We start from the raw sequence: 19,267 nt of genomic DNA, 5'->3' as shown, positions 1-19,267 counted from the left end.
AGCAATTAGAAATTTACTGTATGTAACCATTTATTAAACACAAATGGAAAAGAGCGGAAAATACTATCAAATAATTAAGGGCTAATACGAATTTATTTGTACACAACAGTAATTTGTATTATTATTAACAAATTTTTGTGTATAGTGTACGTAACTAACGCTCGTATATTTTTTATGATAAAACAGTACATTTAGCGCAGTGGCGTGCCGAGGAAATTTGGCGCCCTGGGCAAAATAAGAATTGTCCACCCCTACATTGGTTGAGCAAAAAAAAACACAAAGTTGAACTCCATCCCAAGGATTAGTTTGCCGTCCCCGTAAAAACATTGCGCCCGGGGCGAGTGCTCCCCCCCCCCCTTCCTTCTAGATACGTCTCTGATTTGGCTTAATAATACGCTTTTAAAAAGCAGTTTGACACTAAAAATCCTTCCAGGTCGAGGCTCTTACATACGACAATTGGCTTGTAAGAACAATGCTTTGCGCCTTGAACTGCCAACACGGGCCAATAAGGTAGTGGCCATTTAGGGGCCAACCAATTCGTCAACCGAGGCATTGTACTTCGGTGTAAATTTTATGTCTGTTTAGCGATTAAATATATGTATATATGATTCAAAACTGTACACATCGTGATGGATAGCAAAAAAACGTTGTCGATAAGGTACTAGGAAGTCCCAAAATGAAAGTGTTGACCAGATACAGTGGCGAAGATGTCAAAACTGACCTCCAAACGAATTCAAATATCAGTGGGTGGTTTAGGCATTAAAAATGCCTTACTCTTTACTATACGTGGTCGGGTGTCAATTGGAAATTAGAAAACTAGTCACGTTAGATTTTTTGTCATAATTTCTAACGCTTTTAGCGTTTTTTTTATTTTTAGCTTTGATCTGGGGATGGATTTACATAATTTAACTACCAATCTATTCGGAAAAATTAAACTTAAACATGTATGGCAACGTCGTTTCAGTATTTCAATAGCATACTGTTGAAAAATTGGTAAGAATCGACCCATGTTTTCACTAACCAATCACAGCAGGGCAAATGATGTCATCCTATTGATTTTTCGTGCACGACTGACGATTTTGATCGTTGGTCTCCACCTAGAATTTCATATAGTAGCAGATCTGCTTCGTTCGGTATATGGAGTATTCACGTCATGCAAGAAAAAAGTATCGTTCTCTTCTGCATCGCAGGAACGTTCGCACAAAAGGGAATCTATAAATATATGCCATCCTACGATGTAAACTTTAATCGGCAGCTAGCCGCCAACTAAGCAGGTAGCTTGTCGCTCGCTGGATGTTTGCTTTTTGTTGTGTGTAATTTTCTTTCATCTGCCGCACACCATTTTCGCTTGAGTATATTAAATCTGTTCATTCTACGGGAACTAGCAGGCCAATTCAGAACTTTCGACGATAGATTTTTTGTGTTAACTTCTCTCGGCCGGCAAGCATATGGAGGCAACCCTATGGGTTGCAGAAAACGCTTTAGTTATAGAGTAAGCTCAGAATCAGATTTGAAAATGGAATTATATTATTTCTCGATGAACATTAGATTGGGTTGTGATTGCGTTGGTCGTGAACAGAAATCTTTATTTACGAACGGAAGCCGAAGTTCGCAAAAACACAGAATATTAGTATAAATATTTCTTGAACGTAGTTGACGATGATATATTGGTAATGTTAATGTTTCACATTTATTTGCCTATTTTCCAAATTTAAATCTGTTTATGAGAGAGTTTCAAAATTACATTTTTAATGTTATGATCGGTCGTGTCTCGTACTCAACCCTATAATTTTTTAGTGAAAATAACGTAGTATCACAGCGGTACTTCAAAGTACTGCAGTCAAAAATTGTTTATTTGTGCTGATATATCAGTAGAATGAAATTGTCCGGTAGTTCGGTTGTTTAAAACTCATCCAAAGATGCAAAAACTACCGGACGAAATTTAGTGTATAAGTATACGATCGTTTCGAAATGCAGAAATTGTCGAATCTCATATTGAAATGCCTCATTTGACAGGCTATCTGCACCTTTGAAAATCGAATTGCAATTTTCGTTACAATAGACACCAACAATGGTAAATTAACAATACAGAATGTCTTTAAACATTTTTTGGGCTGAAATCCGAACCAGAACTAATTGGCTCAAGTGGCACATTTCTCGAGCAACTCCTGCTATGAAGAATTTTGCTTCACGCCACTATTCTGAGAGCATGTAATTACTGTTTAAGACTAATTCGGAACATTTTGAAACTAATTTTCAAATTTGGGGTTTATCCGATAAGGAGTGTATCGAAAATAAGCTATCCACATACATTTGTGTTGTACGCATGTATTTGTGATGGTTTTTTATGCTCAAATCACAGCATGCTGTGAGTTTGGCTGTCAGTTTTCGTTTGTTTACTTGTTTGTGCGGTTGAAATTCTGCGTTTTCATATTGTAGCGTATTGTAAAGTAAGAGAAAATTAAGGTTCTGGACACATGGCTAAGTGGGAAGGGTATTACTATGCGAAAATTGACAAAGCGGTTTGGAATTCATCATACCAGTGTTAAAACCATCATTGATAAGTTTGGGGAACACTATTCTTTGGATGAGCTACCAGGAAGAGACAGAAAACCCGGTTCTTCCAACCCGAAACTGGACCAGAAAGTAGTCTCTCTAATCATGAAGAACAAATCAATGTCAATACGTGATTTGGCAAAAAAAGATCCAGCGTATCAAGAGGACAAATCACCTGAAGACCCACAAGAAGCAGAAAATCTCGGAACAAAGTGTAGAACAGAAGAAGCGAGCAGCAACAAGTGTCCGGAAATTGTATTCGCGTCTTTTGCAGTGTCCGGATGCATGCGTTTTGATGGACGATGAGACTCCTGTAAACGAGGACTTAGAAACCCTTCCAGGTACACAATACTTTACTGTCGTCGTTGGAAAGGATATGAGCGATACGAACAGGTCGAATCAAATGGAGAAATTCGGTTAAAAGGTACTGGTATGGCAAGCAATATGTTCCTGTGGTTTGAAGTCAACAATTTTTTACACCACCGGAACTATAAATACAGAATTCAATCGATCTGAGTGTCCCCAGAAGAGATTGCTTCCTTCATATAAGAAGCATAGTACACCTCCACTGTTTTGGTCGGATTTAGCGTTGGCTCACTATCCCAAAACCACTCTCAATTGGCTTGCGGAAAAGAGTGTAAATTTCGTTGAGAAAAATATCAATCCACCAAATTGCCCTCAGCTTCGACGGGGGAACCATTGAACGTTACTGGCAATCGTGAAGAGGGTCTTCATGAAGACTGGTAAGGCGGCTGGGAACATGCAGAAGTTCAAAAAAATTTGGGCTCAAGCGTCCAAAAATTGCGATGCAACACTTGTCCAGAACTTGATGAAGAGCGTTCGATTAAAAGTTCGAAAATTCGTGAAGGAATAATTCAAATTTCATCCAGTTTTCATTATGCTGAAGTTTAACCTCGTACATTAAATGATCAATTTTTAGTTTTAATAAAATATCTTTTTTTATCATATGTTAGTTTGAAAGAAAAATATGTGGATAGCTTATTTTCGATACACTCCTTAAATATATGGCAATTCAAAGGAAACCAATTGCTTCAATACGTTGCCCTCTTGAACAGTTCTACAGGTGAAATTTCTAGTCTAGGAGCACTTTCAACAGTCACTATTTTTACCAAATACCGAATTGTGTTGAAGAAGTTATATAAAAAAAAAATCAATGGTACTGCAGAGTCATAACATAAAGCAATACTGATCGATAATAAAAAACCTAAATTTACGGATTGAGTTGTTTGACGAAAAATTTACCATAAAAGAAATTGAGAAAATCAATGAAGTGTACACTGTACAGCCTCCGCCCTAATGAAATCACAAAAAAACAATGCACATTTAACTACATGCCATAATCACATCGATGAAATTGATTAGGCATCAGAACATTTTTGTACCACTATTCTCTCTCTCCGACGATGCCACTGCTCTTACACAAAAAAAACATACAACATACGACAGAGGATCTTTCGATTACAATCCGAATTGAAAACAAAAAATAAGCTGCGAAATAATTCGCCAACGCAAGCCATAAACAAGCATTCTATCAAATTACTTCCAACTGAAACGTACAACACGTAAATGAGTGAAGAGGAGCCACGTAAATCCCCCGAAACCCCTGTCTTTGTGTTTATGCGCTGTTTCATTGAAATCCCCGTAACACCGGGCTAGAAACTAATTCAAATATTTCGAACGAGAGAAACTACACCAGACATCTCACGCATCTGAAATTAAGGCTCACTTGAGCCAATTCAATAACGATGGCATTATTCTTCTTTCTCTCTCTCTCGCCTTTCCGCCTTATTGTTTGGTGTTCCTTTTTCGCAAAACGTACCTTTCAAGTACAGCAAGTAAGCACAATGCACCAGATTCTGGGAGTACTTTGCTCCTTATGTACGTAGAGCACCTGCCTTAAATCAGGATGTATTCATCGGTAATATTTTTTTTAGACGCTGCCCAACTTTTATTCACACTCAGGTAAATTTCATTCACTTGTTCAGTTATCACTATGCTTAGTATAAAATGATCACCAACAGCGATTATGTCGAAACCACAAAGTTAATCGCTAAAACGACCTTCGTTTTCAACAAAAACCAACGAAATATTTTCTCCTTGTCCACTCAACACACTAATGGTAACTTTCGATCGTATTTCGAACCGATTGGAATCGCGCGAAACTTTATGCGAACTTCGCGCCAATTGAGTTTTTGCAGTGTACGCTTCAAGCTACAGAGTTGAAATGGCTTTTCGCTGTCCAGTCGATCCACTGAACCTTTTTATTGGTCTAACACGCTTCGAGACACTCACGCAAAGTGAACTTCCTCTTCAAGTTTTGACTTTTTTCCGATCCGATCCAGGCACTCATCGGACGGACGTCGTTCATCAGAACGACGTCGGCCGACATCGTACCTGAAACGGAAAACGTTGACGGCTGCTGACGGTTAGGTTGATTGTGGCAAGAAATGATGCCAATGGCGACAACAACGACGACGTCGACGACGCTTCTGACTCACGTGGTTTTTATTCGATTCCAGCGGTAGAGCACAGGTGTGAGAGAGAGTGAGTCCGTTCGGTTAGCGAGATAAGTCGACCGTTGTTGGAGAGGTTCATTTTGCAGTACGCCGCCGTCGTCGCCGTAATCACGTTAAATGACGATTACTGTTCACGCCGCATTTTTTGTTGTTCCGTCGTTTAATCATTTACTATTTCGTGATTTCCTAAAATGAAGGACGCTTATGTGTTTTCGGCGACCGAATAGTGATTGAAATCGGAAGGAACAATAACCGGTTTTATGTACGTAAACGGAGGCAGGTTTGTTTTGTAGACAGATGAATCTTGCAAGTAATTGTGTCGATGGCCTGTTCTAAAACTGGTATGCTGCATATTTCAAATACGCAACTGAAGAAAAAAGGGAGAAAAGAATTATGCCTATGTTTGAGCAAACCGAGGGAATTACTAGTAAAAACGAATAGCAGAAATATTTTGAAAGCTTAAAAACTTGTTCTATTCCACCTAGTGGTGTAATGGTGCCTTTTTCACAATATTTATATTTTCAAAAATATCACAATTCTGCCACAAAAAAAAATTATTTCGAACTGGAATAAAATTAGAAAGTTTCTTTGGATGTAAACTAACATAACCTGTTCAATTTGTTTAATTAAGGAGATTTTTTCCTCTAAATGACGGTGTGTAATTTTAATCATACTTTACCCTATATTTTCGGAATGGGAAGTGGGATCTGGATTGCAACTTATGGGACTATAAGACCTTTCATTTGAGATTAAGTTTGTGAAAAACAATTAATCCATGTCTGTGAAAAATGAGTGGCAGCAAATCATTCTGGACATATTTAACAAACACGGGGAACCACATGATCGTGATATTACAATATTGCAATTGTTGTATGTCTTGTTTTTGTCAAAAGAATATTGATCCAAATGCTACCGTAGTAGATTTTGTTATAAATAGCAGATCACAAAATTACAATATTGCAATTGTTGTTTCACGCGCGGACGGTTTGTAGATTTAATCAACATATCTGTGGATTTCGAATCGGGTAAACGAAATTGCTGTATTGAAATGCTGTCACTTGGCCGAGAAAGAAGACAGCAAAACGCAGAACAAAAATCCTACTACGATTCTTATAGAAAATTTTCAATGACAAATGAACGTTATTTATGTCAGTTACGTAGTGGCCGTTTCATGTAAGTGAAAGTATGCAGAAGAATTTTAAAACAAGTTCTTTATATATTAAACAGATATCCCTACAGTGTAAATGTTTTAATTTCATCTGCGAATAATGTATTTTCGGACAGTTCATGTCAATGTAAATAAAAACGCTTAGCGCCTAAAAATCTGCTACTAAAGTGAAGTGATAGTATTTGTATTTTCTTGAAAGTGCATCTGTAGCATTAGGCTTGTTAGCAATATTCCTGAAAACGGAATTAAAGAAGCTATTCCAGCGAGCTATGCAAGTGCACGGAGAACCCTTCGATCATAAAATTGCGATATCGCAGTTTTTGATTTTTGCAATAGTTGATTTAACTAATTTCTTTTTGATTCAACCAAGATGGTTTTTGATTTGCATATATTCAAGTAGTTGAAAAATATGTTGTTTTGAATGCTGTCAAATGCCGGAGACAGTTGAAAGCAAAACAATAATCGCAATGCAAAACCAACAACTTTTTTAGTTGAAATCTGTTCGCGACTCTTCAAAATGTCAATGAAAACAACATCGATGGTTCTAGCGTTTGGTGAAATTGTGTTCATTCGATTTGAGAAATTTATGATAACAAGTGTTTATCTAACAGCGGTGTTGTGATAAAGTTAACCTTGTTTAAGATGATAAAGAGTTGGTGACAAATTAGAAAATGTTAATGAATAATCATCTCGTAATCTTTCAGGTATGCGCAAAAATTTCATGCTTCAAATTCGATCATTGATTTACTTCCAGCAGACTGTTTTACTTTCAGCTGTTTGATACCGATGATGATGTTCATGCATTAGCATTAAAACGCTTTTTGACGTGAATTTAATTTATAAAAGTAACAGGAGCGAAGGGTTTCAAACACACAGAATGCGCTGCGATTGAATGCGCTGCGATTGAATGACGCGTTTGAATTGCCGTCGCAAAATTCCGATTCCCAGCGGTTGATGCACCCAAGCTCATATAAATTGACTAAAATTATCAGTGCATAGCTTTAGTTCAACCGTTTGAAGGCATCATCTTTCAATACTCATTTTAGGTAAATTTATTAATTTCGCTAATTTACTCGCCCCTCCGGGCACTTTTGCTGATTAAAAAAGGTTTTCTACATCAATCATTTCTGATCGAATCAGAAGTATTTTTATTTAGAATTTAGATCTTCACTGATCTCGACTTGACATGATCATGATCATACAAAAATCAAAATCACTTAGAGATCAGATCAGTTCTGATTTCGTAATGATAATTTATTCCTTGGTTAAGATCACTTGAAATCAGCAGTGATCGATGGTTTTCCCAGCCCTAATGATATTACATGTCAATATAAAATACTGTTTATATTTTAACAACGACATTTATTTCATGAATCTCAACATACCGAACTTATTTCAAATAGATCATGACGTGTATTAGTAAGTATATTTTGATTATTTTCGCAAATCAATAACATTGTTCGAGTTGATCAACTATTTGCAATGTATAAAACAAATAAAACCGCTTTTTTTCAACTAACAGAATTTTGTTCCAATAACAACACCAGTTATTTCAACTAAAATATTTGTTGAAATTGAATGGTATGTGTCCTCACTAATTGACAGCATTTCAAACAGTTCAATTAGTTGTTTCAACCATCGTTTCTGCTAATTGAAAAACAAAAATGACAGTTTAGTTAAAACAACAATCGATTAGTTGTACCAAATTTTAACCAATCAAATTCAGAAAATCAACTAATATTCTGGTTGAAATAGGATCGCGGGTGGTTCCGTGTGGACGAAAAATTTCTTAACGCCTATGCTAATGAATTCTCTCTTGAACATTATGCTAATGAATTCTCTCTTGAAAAATATAATCTTTCGTTGCATTTCTTATAATCTGTGAGTTTAGTGATAAAGCTATGAGCAGATACTTTGGCAAATTTTCGTTGTTTAAGCGGTGAACGATTGGCTGCTCCCCGAAGAGACTAGCAGTAAAAATTTATTTATTGCAATAGGCGTCCAAAGTTCAAATAACTGAATAGTCGGTAAAAACAACTAATACTTTGCTGGGAGTGTGTTATAACTCAGTTCCACGAGTGATACCTCATTGAAACATTTCGTTATCCGCTTAGGGTATATGTCATTGCTAAACCGTAACGTTTCATAATTCGTTTGGGGTGCGTGTCTTTGCTGGGTGTCATTGCTAAACTTCCAGCACGATAAATAAAAAATGACAGTTTAGTTAAATCAACAATCGATTAGTCGCTGGCTTTTCCGTGCGGTTTCAATTTAACGAAATGAAATCTAACGGCATAAGAAGCAGGTAATGTCTGAGACATAATCGCCATATAGATGCGATTGGACTTTATTTGACCTGTGTAAAATGCAGTGGTTTCACTGTACTCAAATTTTAAATTTTCTGAATAATTTTTTTGTCATTTTAAGGGTTCTGGATTCGTTTTTATACAAGGATGTAGGTCGCCAGTCCAGACCATCTCTAAGCTTGTGTCTCGTCCTTGAAGGAGTCGAATTTATCGTAACAATTATTATACTATAAATCTATACATTGAACATCTATGTTTAACACTATTCAATAGGGGAGAGTGTTCGATTACCGGCGCCCTTTTTTTTTAAGCTTATAACTTCTGACTAAGATCACATTGTGCAGACATATATACATCAATGGAAAGCTAAAGTCCCTAGCTAACAACCGAATAATAAATCAAGTTGATTCAATCGATTGAAAGAATCTTATTATCATTTTAGTAAAGTGAAAAATTTTGGTCATTTCAAAAAAGGTGTTCTGTTTCCGGCACCCCAAGAAATTTCGCTAAAAATGGAAAAATATACGTAAAGACTGCAATTTTTCAAAGAAAAAACGGAATTTATTTTTTTCGGAGGCGTTTTGGACAAAAGTCTTCATTGTCTGATGGTGACTTCGCCTTGGCTCTCTTGACCAATGATTTGGATGGTGGCGCCTTTGGTGTTGATTTGGCCGGTCTTCCACCGGGTTCGCGGGATTGAATACAGTGCACTTGCATGAAAATACAAATACTCTTGCTTCACTTCAGCAGTAATTTTCAAGTGTTAGGCGTAGTTAAGTACATTGACATGAACTGTCCGAAAATACATAACTCGAAGATGAAATTAAGACATTTATACTGTAGGAATATCTATCCAGTACACGAAAAACTTTTTTTTACAATTAACTACGCATACTTTCACTTAAATGAAACGGCCACTACGTAGTTGACATAAATGACATTCATTTATCATTGAAAATTTTCAATTTGAAACGTTTCTGGTGAAATGAAGAGGATTTTTGTTCTGCGTTTTGCTGCCTTCGTTCTCAGCCAAGTGACAGCATTCGAATACATCGATTTCGTTCACCTGAATGGTTATGACAAAATCAACAGATATGTTAGTTAAATCAATAACATTTTAGTTGAAACAACCAGGACGTGAAACAACAATTGCAATATTTTTAAATTTTGTGATCTTGGGGTTCTCTATGTACAATCCGATTGGGAACTTGATCTTCAGTAGCAACAGACTTCACAGTCGACTCCTAAGTGTGCAAGACTATCGCATGGTATTACGATCTTACGGACATACAGAGTCCTTCCTAGTCATGAATCGACCATATGACATCTGGCTTGATAGACTAGCGTCTTATAAAGTCGCCAATCAGCGAAAATTTACAATTCATTAATAAATGACAAAAAAGACAAAGAAAAGGGACAAAAATTCTCGATTTTTCATGGTTTTACTTTTACCTGCAGTGACGAAACTACACATGCAGCATCAATCATAAAAAAACCCATGAGTCAGCAGACAAAAAGTTCTATCAGTCGAACTCTAACCGTGATGGAAAAAACAGTGATGCAACTCCGCCGCATCGAAAACTGATATCGTGAGGCACTTTGTGGAAGCCGGATATGCGGTAGAGGCTGAATAAGATTGTTAACTCGATTTTCCCGGCAAATCGCGACGTGGCTTCGTCCCACGAAGGAAGTGAGCTCTGAGGAGAAGTTCATTCCACACTCCAAGTTTCCCAAGAAGGTGCTGCTATATTATAAAGCTTGCTTCATTTAGAATTGGAACAAACTTTTATTCATATTGTGGCGCTCCTGGTGGACGGATTTGGATGCTCTTGGCGCCCACTTGTCGGGAATTTTGTCAGCTTCTCGTATGATTTTTGACATTCCGAAAATCGACTGTACTTTGTAAAATATCAACATGGAAGCCGAAAGAAGGAAAAAAAATTGTGCACAGTTATTTGGAAAATCCATTGTGGTCTGCATCTAGGCTAGCTAAACAGCTGAAATTGCCCAGAAATACCGTATGGCGCGTTATCAAACGGTATAAGAAAACATTGACGACGATTCGGAAGCCTCAAGCCGATCGTCGGAGTCGAACTGACGACCGGAAATTGCGTGGTAAGATTTTGAAGACGATTAAGAGGAATCCTAATCTGTCGGACCGTGATTTGGCCAGAAAATTCGGTGCTGCCCATAGTACCGTGAGGAGAACTCGACTACGGGAAGGAATCAAGTCGTATCGAGCTAGCAAACAGCCAAATCGGACCATGAAACAGAATAGTGTGGTCAAAATTCGTGCTCGGAAACTACATGACCAGGTGCTGACCAAGTTCGACGGGTGTCTTCTGATGGACGATGAAACCTTTGTCAAGGCTGACTTCGGGCAAATCCCAGGCCAAAAATTTTACTTGGCAACGGCTCGGGGGGATGTTCCAGCCAAATTTAAATATGTTTTTGCCGACAAATTTGCAAGAAAATTTGTGATTTGGCAGGGCATTTGAAGCTGTGGCAAAAAACGAAAGTTTTCGTTACAATTAAGACAATGACATCGGAACTATACCAAAAAGAGTGTCTCCAAAAACAAATTTTGCCGTTCATTCGATCCCACGACCATCCCGTAATGTTTTGGCCAGATTTGGCATGCTATCATTACAGCAAAGTCGTTGAAGAATGGTATGCAGAGAAAGTGGTCCAGTTTGTTCCGAAAAACCTTAACCCACACAACTGCCCCCAGTTCCGCCCTATTGAGAAATACTGGGCAATCATGAAGAGGAGACTCAAGGCAAAGTGAAAGGTTGTCAAAGACATCAATCAGATGACGACCTGGTGGAATAAGATAGGTAAAACGATGGACGAAGAATGTGTGCGCCGCCTACTGAGCCGTGTTACAGGAAAAATTCGAGAATTCCTTCAAAACCGTGACGAATAATTTTATCCGTATTTTTTCTTAAAAGTATGAAGAAAACGCTACATTTGTATAAAAAAAGATCTTGAATACAATAATAAATAATTGAAATACAGGCAATTGTCTTTGTTCCAATTCTATTTGAAGCAAGCTTTAGAACGAAATGCCTGCGGGAAGTTGCGTCGTTCATTAAGAAATATCATATGGGTGAAGACGTTGCGTCCCATCGAGAATTTCTGGGCTAACCTGAAATGTAGGATCTACTCCAAGAATTTTGTCAAAACTGAGGAGGAATTGATAACTTAAAAAAAGGCCTCCACTCATGTTTTCGACCGCCATGGCGAATGTTCCGGTTAACTGCCGGAAGACCGCTCGCGAGCGCATAGAATTAGCTACCTTTTATCGGAATTTTTTTTTATCATCATCTGAAAAAAATCTATTTTTTCAATGCAAACCTTATTCAATGTGGTTGTTATGACTGTGTGAAACGAGACACGGAAGCAAAATGACTTTGGAAAGTTATCCAAAAGTGTAACCTTTGAGTGGAAGTTACTAAGGCTGTGAACCATTTCGCGGTTTATTTTACCTTTTTTATAAAATCTCACACTTGAGTGGTTAATTTGTGTCGAGTAGTTAAATTTTACTAAAACTGCGACCCATTTCAAAGTTTGACAGATGGAAAGTTATTTGGGTTTATTTTGCACTGGAAATATTAGAATTTTCTTTGCAAGATTTTTTTCAGTGTCGGAAAATAATCATCGATCTGTCAAAAATAACCACCCAATCAGATGGTAATAACAGAATTATAACAACTGGAGTAATTTATTCCAGAAATATTTCGTAACAAATTTTGAAATATTTTTGGCTAGTAAGCTGTTAAAATAACAAAAATCATAACAAAAAAGACTCTAGCGGGAGCAAAATCGTAACAGATTTTGAAACGTTTGTATCAAAATTATTATTGAACTTGAAATTGAACTTGCAAACGAAAATAAAACATCACAACTGATTTTGTTATTATATTGTTATCATAAGATAAAACTTTCAATTGTTTTCGTTTGTTAAAAATCTCAAAATAACACAAATTGTTATACATATCAACTGTTGAAATACTTGTGTTATGATTTTTTTTCGAGCAGGGTTATTTTGCGAAAATCAAAATAACCACTCGAGTGTCAGATTTTAACCAAAAGTTAAAATTAACCACGAAATGGTTCACAGCCCAGTAAGTAACTCAAAACCAAATTGAATCTTTCGATGTAAACTCGACAGCTCTGAGTCATAATAATAATACAAATACTGAAAACAAATATTCCCAGTATACCAACTTTGTTGTCAAGAATCCATGCAATAATAGAGATAATAAGAAGACAAACAGGTCTCAAAACGATGCCTGCAACATCAACAACAACAACAATAAAGCAAAGTGAAAGTTTCGTATCATCATAAATCAAATAAACATAGACTTCCCACTGTACGGTGACATTAACAGCACCTCTAGTGAGAAACGGGTGTACTTTTTTCCATTAGCTACTGTCATAAATAAAATGAACCTAGATTCCCCAGTGTGATAGTACTGTATTTGAGCAATCCGTGACATCAAAAGCGCCGTCTGGTGTAGAATGGGTGCGTAAATGCTCCTAAAATGTATGTTCAAAGTTGCCTGAGCATTTAACACAACCACAGTAGCTAATGGAAAAAAGGACACCCGTTTCTCACTTGAAGTGCTATCAGTGTCACCGTGCAGTGGGAAATTTGTGTTTACTTAATTTATGCTACTGTGGTTGTGTTAAATGCGCAGATAACTTTATGCATGCATTTTAGAAGCATTTACCATTCTACACCAGACGGCGCTTTTGGTGTCACGGGTTGCTCAACTACATTACTGTTACACTGGGAAATCTATGTTTATTTGATTTATGGTATCATGCTGTGTGGCTTGATACTTCGCAATCGATTCTACACACTTAAGAAAAATCGTGTAAATTTACGTCTCTGTAGATGCACATCAAAAGAACGTCGAAATTTTTTTTATAACTTATAACATGAAAAAATGAACTTCACATCTATTTTATCTGAAGTTGACATCAACACAGACACAAAAGTGATTTTTACGTGTTAATAGATGTAATATTCTGTCATCTCCCAAGAAATTACAGTATGTTTGAGTTTACATCAAGTGGAGGTTTCTTTTTTTCTAAGAGTGTAGGCGTACAGGAATTTTGTATGATTAGCGCTACGATCCTATTGACACTAATGTCATTTTCACTAACTCAGTTCCAATCCGAACTGCTATCAAATCCATACATTTGACAGTAGTTAGGATCGAAAGTGAGTTGGGTTTGGCTTTAAGCGAAAACGCAATAAGAGATGGCTGTCGGAAAAACTTGCGAACCACTAACTTCGACGCTTCGAGGAATGAAAGGAAACGCAAAGCGATTCATTCCATATTCTTGGGGCAGCACTGCAAGCTTGATCGCTTCCAAAAATAATTCGGTCACCTTCACTTCGACCATTTTTTTATGCTTCTGCTTTTGCGTTTGATTTCGTCAACTGCAAAGATTAGTTCATACTGTCTACTAAAAATGGTATGTTAGAAAATCCATGAATTTGGTAAATGTGTGCGTGTGTGTATTTCTAATCAGCCGGAGTTACAATTATCGCTTCAAATAATGTTGTCTAAGGGTTTCAAAACAAATGCGATCAAAACAAAAATAACCATGACTGGTCAATTCAAATTCAGTAGCCAATACGCGAAATGAAACGGTAGTTCAGCATCGGCTCACGATTGGAACGTGACGGAAGCTACAGACGCGGTAATAAGATATGTACTGGATAATTTTATTGCGTCGTTGTTTGCCTGCAGTCTCATCTTCCTTTACCACACATTCATATGATTAGGTTGGCTGATGTGTTTGATAGGATAACCAGTTTGTACAGAAACTAACTCCGAGTTGAGCATTCTAAACTGTAGCAAAAAGATCAGTTCCAAAGCTTCAATATGTTGGTTTTGTGTCATTGTATATTGCACCAATCATAGTTGAATATGAAATGAGAATTTAAAATAGTCTTAACTTGTAATCCAGTTGGAACCGTTTTTTTTTAATTTGTGCAGATTTGATGTTTCATCATTCTGACTGGCCGTCGACTTTTCAACCTTGATGGAATCTTTCCCCCTGATATGATGAGTCGGAGTTCAAAGTAAGTCAGCAATCGCTACTACAGTGACATTAAACCGTCTTCGACCTTACGAAGAAAAACAAATCACTAGCAAATGAGATGCTCACTTGAGAATGACAACAAGTCATTATTACTGGCATGGTGGGAAAGAACGATTCTGCTACGTCAAGTTGATAATGGCGCAAATGGGGCAGCTCAAGATTACTCCAGTATTATCAGTACCTGCTGGGGTGCAACGAAGGGCATCATTAACCACATTCCAGTCGCTTTTTTCTTTTCTTTCTAACCATTCTTGGACATTTGATTTATTTGTTCGGAAACCGAGAAGGCAACGATTCTTGATCTTTCAATGTTTGTGTTCGAGACATCGAATGGCTTTGAATTCCTGATTAGTTCAGAAACAAATATTTAAACCGACAGTTTTTAGTATAATGTAAGAAAGAGGGAAGTCTTAAGGAATATCCACAAGGACAAGGCATGCATGAATGCATAGAAATACGACACGATGCATGTGAATATTAGGTCACTACTTCCCATCTCACGGTAACGTACCACCCATGCTCCGTCTCATTCCGCCCACGTTATCATTTTGAGGTCACTTGAATGCTAACAACGTCATTCTGTCTGGCGGAGTTCGGTTGACATTTCTTTTTTCCCATTTCTATCCTGCTGCAAAACTCAATCAGCGAATGAAATGAAAGTAGGATATTTTACACCAACAATTTATGTGCGTACTGGAGAAGTTGGCACTTCAAATGACGGAACGATAATTAAATTTTCATCATCCTTTTCTGTGCTTTGCTTCGGCTTTCTGAGCGTTTGCTTCGGTGGCAATCTGAAGCCTGTAGCGGGAAATTCCTTTGCACAATCGTGCGGAAACTGCGTAGAAAAGTATTCCACCCTTAATCGGAATGTGTTGACATATCTGCATAACTTTGTAATTTAATGTACGATTAAGTAGTTCATTTTGGAGGTTGATGAACTTTCGACGCTTTCCTGTTTAACTTACCGTACAATTCTAATGAAATCGTATCCTTTTATTTCGTTGAGAAACTTGATTTATTTTTCTTTTTTTTTGGGGGAAAAGACAACCACAACACAAATTGATTCGAAACAACTTTCACTTTGCAATAGATGAAAAATTTTCACCAAACTGAAGTAATGTCTAGTAACTACTTTGAAGGTGGAAATCCTGGAAAAGACGATGCCTCTTTCCCGTACACGGATTCCCACACGAATGAATGAAAGATGATGACGGTCTCGTTTTGCAGAAAGGATGCTGTGCGATTGCAAAGGATGTGATTCGCGCAGTATACAAACACATGCACACCAATCACGGCCAAGTCATGCCTCACCACGTGCGGACGGCAAATAAACGTGGAAGTTTTAACCTTTTCTAAATCGATTTACGATAAAAAAAACATATTTTCTTAACTGTTGAATGATTTAAAAAAAAATGAGAAAAAAAATGTAGGAAAAATAATTATCCGTTGTTTTTGGCTTATATTCTCATTCACACCCCATACTGAAAGTCGATTGTCTGTTAGAACAAAAAGTAAAACGAGTTTCCCAAAGAAACGGGAATTCCCACGCTTTCCCTGGAGCTGCTATGTATTGGTGGTACAATCCAACGACGGGAATGAATTCGGAGCACGTGTACCGGACACTCAGTGAACTCGCAAGTGACGCAAGCAGTAGGATAACGAGAATCATTTGTGATCCAAACCTCACCCATGAAAATTCAATTTCCGATTTAGACACGGTAAACTAAATATAGCCAGAAAACAATTCCTGCTCTTGTACTTAAAAATTTTAATTTCCAATGAATATTTTTCAATGGGTATTTCATTTTGCTAAAATTTAAAATCTTGTTAACGTTTCAACCTCTTCATAATAGATGAATACACCAATTATTTTTGGTCTAAATATAGATTTCCTACGTTTTCATCCCAAATTTTAGTTGCATTCAACAAACTTTTTAATAGATATTAACTAACTTTTACAAGAACAGTTTTCAAAATAGAATCAAAACATCATCGTAAATATTTGTCTAAGGATTTGAAACATTTCGTGAATAATTTTAACTTTTCGTTAACATCTAGCAGCAAAGTATCTGTTTTAACGTTTCGTGTTCGACTTATCCGTGCGTTAGTAGTTTCTTTTGAACTTCTAACGGGACTACAGTAAACAAGTTGTTTACATCACATTGAAAAAAGTAAACCCCACTTGAAAGCATGTTTGTTCGACAGTTTTTTTTAGACACTGAAAAAAAATCTTGCTAAAAAGTGTAGGTTTTTTTGTGAAAATGATTTCTGTGTAATGTACTCACATTCGCCAAAGGAAACACCTCAAGAAAAAATGTGAATATATTGCGCATTTAATACTTGATTAGACTCCTGCGAGACAATTTCTTGCACAGCCTGTTTCCCGCATACAAATCTCGCATTTTTGACTTTCTCATGTCACTGTGAAAACCGTCTTCTGAACGCAGACGCGGAGGACCGAGTGTCATATACCATTCGGCTCAGTTCGTCGAGATCACAAAAGGTCTGTGTGTATGAGATAAATAATGTCACTCGATTTTCTCAGAGATTGCTGATCCGATTTTCACAAATTAAGATTCAAATAAAAGATCTTGATATTTATTAAAAGATTCTCGAAAAGTTGATCCAGATCCGATTTAATGTTCGGATAGTACAGCGGGATAAGTGAAAAAATTTCAATTTCATGAGTATTTTTTGAAAAGTGTATATTTTTATAAAACTTAAGCTAAATTCATCTAGTTGGCAGACCTTGTTAGTTGGTGGATATATAAATCTATTTTGGGACTACTAGTCCCCGGTTTCCGCTTCCGAATGCACCGGTAATTGTGAAGAAAAGCTTCGATTTCTCATTAACGGTCAAACAGATTTTCACAAATCATGATTCAAATTAAAGCTCTCAGTAACTTAAAAGTTACTGTGAAATTTTATCCGAAATTATAGAGCGATGAGTATCAACACATTCAAACGGTCACACAAAATTATGCAAAACTAGTACGCATCGGTACGTGCTGGTACGGAAGAAGGAAACGCCACCGCCTAGCGCACAGCTAGCTTTGTTCAATTTTGTATAGCGTGCAGGGCTGCCACATTGCAATCTTTATTAACTTGACATAACTGTTTACAAATTGAAAAGGTAATGGTAGTTTATACCCATAGAAAGTCTTTGATTTTATTCATGTTTGAAAAAAAATTTTGACTGAATCTTCTAGTGATGTTCTTACAAACGATAAGTAATATGATGAAGGCATCATTACGCCACTAGGTGGATTTAAAGAGGTTTTTGTGATAACGGCCAATAAGCCACCTATCAACATTCACTACGAAGAATAATTTTAAAATACTCGGTACTTGCTGAGTGTAAGTCATAATAGTAAACGATTCGTCTGATGTAAAAATTATTACCCTATTTTGCTTGGCTCGCCTGCAATTTCTTTCAAAAGTGGATGTTGAAAAGTGACGTATTGGCCGTTTTTACAAAAAATGCGTGGAATAAACCCAGTATGTGAAAACCATTAAAACCACGTTCGCAAATTAAGCTCTGAATTTATAGATTTCTGATTAACGCTGCAGATATTTTTGGCCCGCAGATTTTTAAAGATTTTATATATTATAAAATGTTAAATGCACTTTTTCGAAATATACATCTTTGAAGCATTACTAGAAGGAAAAAGTCTTGTCTCATTCACCTAGTGGTGTGATAATATCTATCTCAGTCTCATTAAAATAAGTTTTATCTGATACTAATTTGAGGTCATTGTGGACACAAACTTATTCAGATTGACTTGATTAGTTTAAAAAGGTTTAATCGTCAACATTTCTCAGGCCAAGTGTATCAGTAATTAAATATTTGAAAAATATCATACGCTCTCTGAAATAATTAATCGGATAGAAAAAAATGTCGATTACCTCACTTGTACAATTATATTATAGGCCAATTTTAGTTTGGAACGAACCTAAAGTTATTGATATCGGTTAATCAGGAAAATTAAGCGGTAACGAAAATTTACGTCACTTATGCCATTATATCACCGGAACATTTCACAGGCATTTGAACTTTAAACCTGTTTAATGAACCAATATTAGTTTCTAAACGAATATAACGAAATCAGTAGCGTTCAGCCATCACGAGGAAATTAAGCGGATAGAAAAAAGCGCATTTAACATAGTTGTTTACGTCACTTGTCAGTAACTGTCGACCATCAACTGGTAACTGGATCTCCCAGAGTTTCGGTTATCAGCATAAGACTATGCCAACCAAAAACAACAACGTTATAATTAATGAAATTATCCTAGTCTTACGTTCTGTTAAGAAATATCTTCGGTATCTAAGAGCTAAGGCTGTGTACCTTTTTGCCTTTCTCTATAGAAAGGTATTAGAATAGCTGGAAAAACCGACTTTCGAACGGAGCATCGGAGACCCATAGTGTTATATACTATTCGACTCAGTTCGACGAGATCGGAAAATGTCTGTGTGTGTGTGTGTGTATGTGTGTGTGTATGTGTGTGTGTGTGTGTGTGTATGTATGTGCACTTTTCGAAGATATTTGAACGCGCTCAATTTTCTCAGAGATGGC

At 36.8% G+C, this 19,267-nt stretch overlaps 1 protein-coding gene across 5 annotated transcripts in view; it reads right to left on the bottom strand.

The window, feature by feature from the left end:
• The window catches only part of LOC131440195 (Y+L amino acid transporter 2), a 73,766-nt gene extending 57,891 nt beyond the window's left edge, over window positions 1-15,875 (bottom strand). For 4 of the 5 annotated variants that reach the window (XM_058611258.1, XM_058611263.1, XM_058611262.1 and 1 more), the window contains exon 1: window positions 15,659-15,875. The gene's annotated coding sequence lies outside the window, so the exon portion shown is untranslated. Of the gene's footprint in view, window positions 1-4,396; window positions 4,983-15,658 lie in introns of those variants that run through there. The other variant, XM_058611259.1, reaches the window with a different exon arrangement.
• Between the last annotated feature and the right edge of the window lie 3,392 nt (window positions 15,876-19,267).

This window comes from Malaya genurostris, chromosome 1 (assembly GCF_030247185.1).
Source record: "Malaya genurostris strain Urasoe2022 chromosome 1, Malgen_1.1, whole genome shotgun sequence".
Lineage (NCBI taxonomy): Eukaryota > Metazoa > Arthropoda > Insecta > Diptera > Culicidae > Malaya > Malaya genurostris.
Note: the sequence above shows the minus strand (reverse complement) of the source record. Positions and strands in the feature narration are given on the sequence as shown.